The 9,783-nt window shown below is 41.7% G+C and overlaps 1 pseudogene; it reads left to right on the top strand.

Moving 5' to 3' along the window:
- Window positions 1-1,837: 1,837 nt before the first annotated feature.
- Window positions 1,838-2,297, top strand: LOC139006384 (large ribosomal subunit protein uL23 pseudogene; annotated as a pseudogene).
- The last annotated feature ends 7,486 nt before the right edge of the window (window positions 2,298-9,783 follow it).

Here is a 9,783-nt window from a genome sequence, read left to right on the forward strand (position 1 = left end):
ACTAGGGTTTTCTGTTATTAGTATAAACCTTCCCACAAGCTACCAAATACTAGGGTTGCAGTGATGCCACATTTTATCCATAAGCAATCTGAACAAAGTGGACCATTTAAATACCTTAACTTAAATGCTACATTGCTCTGGCATGCTTTGTAAAATTAAGTACATTCTGTCACTTTGCATCCCATAATTTCACATAGTGTGAGAAGTGCAGTGTGCCTGCTATTGACCATGGCCTGGCAAAGTTTGTTTCTTGCTCAAGAGAAATTGACAAGGAGTGTCTGCTCATCATAGTCACTCAAGAGTCCATGCTGGCATAAGCTCCATTTCAATACATGTTTCCACTGTGCTGAGAGGGAGAGTTCTTTTAAAAAGCATGACAAGTCATGTTTTTAACATTTCTGCTTGGAAGGGACACCCTCCATTTCTGCTCACATTCCATTTGCCAAAGCAAGCTGCACAGCTGTGCCTGAGTTCAATAGGGTAGGGACGTCTAATCCTCCCTCCTGGAGGCCCACTGCATGCTTGTGAGCAGTAGTAATACATCTACCACTCTGTGACTCAAATGCATGAATGGGGGAGGGGAGATATGTTTTCTAGAACTGATCTCATCTTCCTCTGCAGCCCAACTCCCAGTGATGGTGAAAGATTCCTATTCAGGATTTCCCTGAAGTGCTCTAATTACTTCTAACCCCATTACTCTCGATGAGATTGGGAGAAGGTGGACCAAGGCCCACAGGCTAGTCCTTTGCCTTTCTCCTCTCCCATACCCACTCCTCCTGAGCTCTAAGCTCGGCCCTCCAAATTTTGGGGTTTTGTTTTTTAAAAGGAAGCTTTGGAATTTAGAAAGGTGTGGTGTTGTGTTTTTGTTTGTTTGTTTTTTTCAACAAAGCCTGGCTTTCAATAACTGCCTCACGGTAGACGTAACAAATCTAGTATAAATGGTATAATTGGATGATGACAGATCAGCAATGTGGAAACATGTCATTCCCTTTATTTTCATATCTGCACACACTCTTTTTTTTATGAGCTTCCATTCCACTTGACTGCAAAGAAACTAAATTTAGTCCAATCCACTTGGCCCAGCCCAGCAATGTCTTTTAATTCACTTCAGGAATTATTCTCAGTTAATATCCCTCAAGTCTCTTTCCCAGCTTCCTTCTCCTCCTTCCCTTTGACTCTACACCCTGGAGAAAGGGCAGGATTGTAACCCAGCAACTGCCTCACTCACTTCTGAGGCAGGTTCTGGGCCCCGCAGAAAAAGTCAAGCATCCTTGCCAGGCCATGTGCTGGGACCCAAACACTCTCTTCATCCCTCTCCGCTGCACTGTTCCTTGGTTCCTTCATACCCAATGGTAGGAGAGCACATCTGTCAGCCTAGTCTTCAGAGGAGCTTCTGGCAAGAAGTAGGCACCAGCTTTGTGTTCTAGAATCGCCCTTCAAACCCCACGTGATACTCTTAGGGTCCCTTTGGGTTGGGGGTCAGCAGAGAGAATAGGTCAAGTACACTCTATACCTCCGCAGAAGGGAAAGGGGAAGAGACTAGGTGCCTAATGTAACACCCCATGACCTCTGCCTTCTCCTTTTCCAGATGGCCTTATATTTTCCCCTTCAGGCAGGAAGAAGTTGAACCAGTTTGGGGGGAGCACAGTCACTTTGGTACACACCTGACAAGCTGTCATCGAGTGTGGACTTGGATAATGCATGAGTGGATAGTCATGACCAAAGGAAAGTTGAACTTGTGGTCCAATGTTTCAAGTTATTTCCCCATGTAAACATTTTATACATGCTGCTTCCACAACTTGATCTTTGAAAGGTCAAGCTCTTCCTTTTTATGAAGATGGCGCCAAAAGCTAAGAAGGAAGCCCCTGCCCATCCCAAAGCCAAAGCCAAAGCAAAGGCTTTGAAGGCAAAGAAAGCAGTGCTGAAAGGCATCCACAGCCACACAAAAAAGAAGATCTGCACGTCACCCACCTTCCAACGGCCACAGACACTACAGCTCCGGAGGCAGCCTAAATATCCTCGGAAGAGCGCACCCAGGAGAAGCAAGCTTGACCGCTATGCCATCATCAAATTCCCCCACTACCGAGTCAACCATGAAGAAGACAGAAGACAAAAATACACTTGTGTTCATTGTGAATGTCAAGGCCAACCAGCACCAGATCAAACAGGCTGTGAAGAAGCTCTATGATATTGATGTGGCCAAGGTCAACACCCTGATCAGGCCTGATGGAGAGAAGAAGGCATATGTTCGACTGGCACCTGACTATGATGCTTTGGCTACAAAGTTTCAATTATAGAAGATAAATAAATCCCAGAAAAAAGAAAAAAAGGAAAGGCTGGGAGCTTGGGTCACCGGGGGTTGTGGCCAGCCTGAAAACAGCCATCAGCCCCTCACCCAGGCTGGCCAGGCACCCCAGTGGCACTCCCCAACCCTGAAGGGGCTGTGGGCAGCCTGAAAATAGCCCTCAGCCCCTCACCCAGGCTGGCCACACTCCCATGGGGTGAGGGGCCCCGCTGGGAGGCTTGGCCAGCCTGCAAACATCCATCAACCCCTCACCCAGGCTGGTCAGGCACCCCAGTGGGAACCCCCAACCTGAAAGGGGTGTGGCCAGCCTGCAAACAGCCATCACCCCCCTCACCCAGGCTGGCCAGGCACCCTAGCCGGACCCCCACCCTGATCCGGGACACCCCCACTCATGCACCAGGCCTCTATTCTATATAATAAAAGGGTAATATGCAAATTGACCCTAACAGCAGAAAGACTGGGAATGACTGGTCACTATGACACATACTGACCACCAGAGGGCAGACGCTCAATGCAGGAGCTGCCCTCTGGTGGTCAGGGCGCTCTCACATGGGAGGAGCTCTGCTCAGCCACAAGCCAGGCTGATGGCTGCCAGCACAGTGGTGGTGGCGGGAGCCTCTCCCGCCTCCTCAGCAGTGCTAAGGATGTCGGATTGTAGCTTAGGCCTGCTCCCTGCTGGCAAGTGGACATCCCCCAAGGGCTGCCAGGCTGCCAGAGGGATGTCTGACTGCCAGCTTAGGCCCGATCCCCCAGGGAGCGGGCCTAAGCCAGCAGGTGAACATCCCCCGAGGGGTCCCAGACTGCAAGAGGGCCCAGGCCGGGCTGAGGGACCCGCCCCCCTGCCCGAGTGCACAAATTTTTGTGCACCAGGCCTCTAGTGGATCATAAAAAGAGATCAAGAAAGAGCCCATTATTACTGTTTACTACTTTATTTTTCACTTTTGTCAAACGATGTCACACTTTGCTTCTCTTAGATCCTTATTCAATAATCCAGAAAAATATACATATCTGGCCTGGCTAGTGTGGTTCAGTTGGTTGGGCATCCCCCTGTGCACCAAAAGGTTGCTGGTTTAATTCCTGTTCAGGGCACGTGCCTGGGTTGCATGCTCGATCCCCAGTAGCGGTTGTGCAGAGACAACCAGCAATGTTCCACTCTCACATCAATGTTTCTCTCTCCCTCTCCCTTCCTCTCTCTCTAAAAATCAATATAAATATTTTTAAAATACATCTTTTTTAGAAAGAAAGAAGGAAAGAAAGAAAGAAAGAGAGAAAGAAAGAAGAAAGAAAGAAAGAAAGAAAGAAAGAAAGAAAGAAAGAAAGAAAGAAAGAAAGAAAGAACGGAGGGAGGGAGGGAGGGAGGGAGGGAGGGAGGGAGGGAGGGAGGGAGGGAGGAAGGAAGAGAGAAAGCCCGGCACTCTCCTTTGTGAGCACGTGTTGTAGAAGGAAGCTTAATTGACCCAATATCGATAACATAGCCTCTGAAAACATTAAGCACCATCCCTTATCTTGGAAAGCCATTAGAAGCTGAGCAAGAAACAGACGTGATTGTATCAGGCCAGCCCACAAGGGGACTAGAATGCCATGATCAACCTTTGCTGGAGTATTTGGCAGTTCCTGACCTTATAAAACCCACTGCGAATACATGACGAGTGGCATTCATCTGCAGCACTAAGATTAAGGGCTTTTGCACAAATGAAATATACTGCAGGTTGTATACAATTCCCCCTTCTCCAGTTCACTCTCGTTTTGTAAGGCTCACAGAAATGCCTGCAAGTCCCATGTCCTTGGATGGCCTCATTAAATAGATCATGCTTTGTTTGCTCTAATTTCTAGTGAGTAATTCATTTTAAAACTTTGGTAACTGTTAATAATCACAACTTATTTGTGATACACCTCACAAAAAGACAGCTTGATTGAGGACTGCTGCTCCAGATGAGGGACCCTGGAATTAGTTTAAAATATTGATGCTAAGTGTTAGTTATTAGTAGAATTTGCAATAACCTAACCTAGCCTGTCGCCTACGTTGTTATATGCTATATTTTATAATTCACTTAAAGTTTTTCTATTTAATTACTTATGTTGTTTCTTCAATGATCCAACATGTTTGAAAGGACAGCATGATTTACGAATGGTTTATTACATCTTCTCATCCCAAGTATTTTTCATGAAGCTGCTCATGGTCATTTTGAATATCATGCATTAACTGTCACCATGCTTTTATGAAACAGTTTTCAATAACACAATTTATAAAGTGCCTTGTGCTGAAACATGTTTCCATTTATTTCTTCATGTGGTACAATTAGGATTGAAATGTTATATTTACTCACCAGCCTGTGTACTCCTGTAGAGTTCATACTTGTGACTACTTCTAGAATAATTATATGGAAAGTAAGTAAAATGAATATAAATGGTTACCCTCGAGATACACTGCCCATATTAAACTGTCCGGAGATCTGGTGCTCATCTCAATGGGCGACCAACAGATGGAGAGCTCTGTTTGTCATGTTACTTTGGAGCTTCTAAACGTGCCTGATGGGAATTCCATTACTTGCACCAGCTGTACAGGTGACCTCCTTGCCTTCCACTTGCCAGCTTCAGAATATACGAGGCAGTTTTAAACATGATTTTAAAATACAACATATGCAAATATGGCTGTATGGCTCTGGTGCAAAAAAAAAAACTGTCCTTTCTTCTTTAACCCCTAGAATTATGGGATGTGTGGTCTTCCATCTTCTGAGTCTTTCTGCAAAAAGGTATTTAATGCCCTTCAACATCTAGATAATTTTAAAGCATTATTTTTTAACACATACAGAAGGGGGGAACATGATTTTTTATGAGCTAAACCTTTATAAAGAGCTCTTATTTTCTTATCAAATTGATTAAATGAGTAAAAGATAGAATTTGAGACATCTGAAAGGTATTCTCAACCCAGAAATACCCTCCTTCCCAAGACCTGAAAATTCTCCATGAATAACACACTAATGGGAGTTCAGCAGTCTCTGTCCAGGCACCATTTTTATACAATGCAACAAGCAGAGCCGGAACTGAAACCCAGTTTTGATCTTGCACTTTTCCCCTAGAATGTGCTGTTTCCCTTGGAAAATAGTCACCAACAAAGTAAATGTAAAGGAATTTTCTTAAGTGAGAGGAAAGATACCAGTACATGATAACACTGGGCCAGAAGAGATGAGCACACAGGAAAGGGGGCGAAGGGCACAGATAAGGAAGCTAGGAGGTGTCAAAAAGTGATGTCCACTTCACTTTTGCCCTGAGTTAGCAATCACTTGAGTTTGACTTCTAAGAAGAACTCTGTCTGCAATGTAACCTAGTGGTGACCCATTCCACCTTAAAGACCTCCTGTCTGACTTTCTACTTCAGTGGTTTATATAACATGGATTACAGTATGTCAGATTGGACTGAATTAAAAATGGAATATCCAGCCATTTTTATTTGCTGCCTTATTGAGCATGTGGTAAAATAACCTTATCAAAATATTGCAGTAGCAGTGGGCACCCCTAGCACCAGGTTTATACAACTTCTCACTAAAGGGAAAAGAGCTCCTTAATTAAATGACTCACTCCAAGTCTGGGGCAGAACATGCTCTGAGATGAGTCAGGGACATCCTTTTGAAAAGAAACTTTCAACAATGAATGAGTTCCTATCTCGTACAACTTAACAAAAGGAAGATAAACAACCCAATCAAAAATGGGCAAAGGACCTCAATAGACACTTTTCGAAAGAGGTCATACAGAAGGCCAAGAGACATATGAAAACATGCTCAAAGTCACTAATCATCCAAGAGATGCAAATCAAAACGGCAATGAGGTACCATCTCACACCTGTCAGAATAGCTATCATCAACAAATCAACAAACGACAAGTGCTAGCGAGGATTTGGAGAAAAAGGAACCCTCGTGCACTGCTGGTGGGAATGCAGATTGGTGCAGCCACTGTGGAAGACAGTATGGCATTTCCTCAAAAAATTAAAAATGGAACACCCATTTGACCCAGTAATCCCACTTCTAGGAATATATCCCAAGGAATTAGAAACATATATATGAAAGGATATATGTACCCATATGTCCATAGCAGCACAATTTATAATAGTTAAGATTTGGAAACAGCCTAAGTGCCCATCAGCAGATGAGTGGATTAAAACTCTATGGTACATCTATACAATGGAATACTATGCTGCTGTAAAAAAGAAGGAACTCTTAACATTTGCAACAGCATGGATGGAACTGGAGAGCATTATGCTAAGCGAAATAAGTCAGTCTAAGAAAGATAAATATCACATGATCTCACTCATTTGTAGAATATAATGAACAACATAAACTGATGAACAAAAATAGAGCCAGAGGAAAAAAATATATTTCAGAATATAATAGAAGTAATCCTGTTATTTGCAGATTTTTAATATTTCCTACAACTTTTGTGACATTATACTATGTTAGTACAGTTTTGGTAATATTATTATATTTAAAATCTTTTTTCTTGAAATGTTTATTGCATGTAATATTATATTTAAATCATTTCTCTTGAAATATTAATGTTTATTGCATGTAAAAAATATATATATTCTAAAAAAATGAATGAGTTCCCATCAAAGAGAAATAGGACCCCCATAAAGGCCCCCCCCCACTGGAAATAAAAAAGAACAATAACTGCAATGAGTTGAAACACACCAGTACTATGGAATATTAAAACACATAGACATGCCTAGAGAAATAAAAAGGATGGGAAACACTCCCAGTTAAAATAAATTTAGCAGACCTACAATCAAATACATTGTTTGGTCCTTGCTTCAATCCTCTTTCAAACAAACTAATGGTAAAAAGACATGGGGACAATCTCAATATGTATTGGGCATCAGATGATATTGGTGTTAATTTTTAAGGAATTATTGATGTTAAATTTTAAGGAATTCTTGTTAATTTTTTTGAGTGTGGGAATGGCTCAGTGGTTATGTTTTTTAAAAGTAATAATTGTCAGAGATGCAAATGGAAGTATTTACAGGTTAAATGACCAGATTTCAGGAATGTGCTTTAAAATATTTTGGCAAAAAAATTAAAAACTGAAGAAAATAAATAAGACAAACTGGCCAACTCTATATCTTTGTTGAATCTGGGTAATAGGTGCATGGAGGTTCATTCTACTATATCTTTTACTTTTTTATTTAAAATTTATACATCTAAATTTTTAGTTTTTAAATTTCTTTAAAATTCAATTGTTTAAATTATTAAATTATATTTAAAATTGTTATATATATATATATATATATATATATGGCTTTTTATTCATTATACTATTATAACTATGTCTACATGACACCAAAATAATGATGAAAAAGGTTTTGTGACAACAGTAAGGTACCATCTCACACCTGTCAGAATGACTATCATCAACAAATCAACAAACAACAAGTGCTGACATGGATGTGGAGAAAAAGGAACCCTCGTGCACTGCTGGTGGGAATGCAGACTGATGCAACCACTGTGGGAAACAGTATGGAGTTTTCTCAAAAAATTAAAAATGGAACTCCCATTTGACCCAGTAATCCCACTTCTAGGAATATATCCCAAGAAATCAGAAACACCAATCAGAAAGAATATATGCACCCCTGTGTTCATAGCAGCACAATTTACAATAGCTAAGATTTTAAAACAGCCTAAGTGCCCATCAGCAGATGAGTGGATTAAAAAACAGTGGTACTGCCCTGACCAGTTTAGCTCAGTGGATAGAGCATTGGCCTGCGGATTGAGGGTCCCGGGTTCAATTCTGGTCGGGGGCATGTGCCTTGGTTGCAGGCACATCCCCGGTCGGGGGTGTGCAGGAGACAGCTGGTTGATATTTCTCTCTTGTCGATGTTTCTAACTCTCTGTCCCTCTCCCTTCCTCTCTGTAAAAAATCAATAAAATATATTTTTTTTAAAAAAACAGTGGTACATCTTCACAATGGAATACTATGCTGCTACAAAAAAGAAATAACTCTTACCATTTGCAACAGCATGGATGGAACTGGAGAGCATTATGCTAAGCTAAATAAGCCAGTCAGAGAACGACAAATTTCATATGATCTCACTCATTTGTAGAATATAATGAACAACATAAACTGAACAAAAATAGATCCAGATACATAGAAGCATCGATCAGACCATCCAACCTCAGAGGGAAAGCAGGGGAGGGGGTGTAAGAGATCAACCAAAGGACTTGTATGCATGAATATAAGCATAACCCATGAACATAGACAGTGGCGGGGGGGTGAGGACATGTGCTGGGGGGGTGGGAGCGAGCAGGGAGAGGTCAATGGGGGGGAAAGGAGACATATGTAATACTTTCAACAATAAAGAATTTTTTTAAAAGGTTTTTGTGGGGCTAGCCTATAATATGACTACTATTGATCCTTGTTCATGGTATTCATGCCCTTGCATAGTCCCCTTCCACATTGTTTCAGGGGTGGTCTGGGTGACCAATAGAAACCAATGTGACTTCAAAGGCTAGATAATAAAAGACATTTCTGTTTCTTCTTTGTTCTCTTGGATACTCACTCTGAGGGAAGTGAGTAGCCATGTCATGATGATACTCAAGCAGCTCTGTGGAGAGGTGTATGTGACACAGAACTGAGGCCTCCTTCCAACAGTAAACACTAGCTTGCCTGCTACATGAATGAGCATCTTAGAAACAGACTTTCCAGTCCCTATCAAGCCTTTGACAACTGAAGCACTAGCCAACATCTTGGCTACAACCTCATGAGAGACCTCAATGCACAACAACCCAGATAACCACTCTGTGTAAGCCAGGGTTCAATCGGAAAAGTGGAACCAGTAGGTAATATGTGGATTTATTATAAGGAATTGGCTTATGAAATTGTAGGGGCTGGCTCAGCAAGTCTGAAGTCCATAGGGCCAGCAATCAGGAAGGAAAGATCACAAGCAGGCTGGAACCCCAAGGACACATAGATTAGTGCTCAATTAAATAGCAACGAGAAGGTGAGTATGCACACACTATGGAATGGTTGTAGCTTCTTTTCTATCCTCCAACTCTCATAAGACAACCTCTCTAGTAGCCCACCCTATCAAGAAACATAGTGAAAAGAGATGTCTAAGGCATACAGTTTAGCCTAGCCAAGTTGACACACACCAAATTCTGACCCATAGAAACTGTAAAAGATAATAAATGTTTGCCTTTGTTATAAGGCTTTGGGTGTTTAGATCATTTGTTACACAACAGTAGATAACTAATATAGCTTTGATTGAACAAATCATCTGTAAGCAAGTGTAACAGCTAATAAAAAGCTGTTGCCTAAGGTTACCGGAGTTTTATTAGATTTGTACTTACTAAATTAAAATAGCACTTGTGAGTGTATAGTTTTTGTGTGTAGACGTGGTTCGGGGGGATAGGCTTATTTGTGATTGTGGGTGGGTTTAGATAGACTCTTCATCAGAATCAGACTAGCAGAATAACAAAGTACAGAAACGTG

Source organism: Myotis yumanensis, unplaced genomic scaffold, assembly GCF_028538775.1.
Source record: "Myotis yumanensis isolate MYYU_CA2020_CCGP unplaced genomic scaffold, mMyoYum1.0.hap1 SCAF_3, whole genome shotgun sequence".
NCBI lineage: Eukaryota > Metazoa > Chordata > Mammalia > Chiroptera > Vespertilionidae > Myotis > Myotis yumanensis.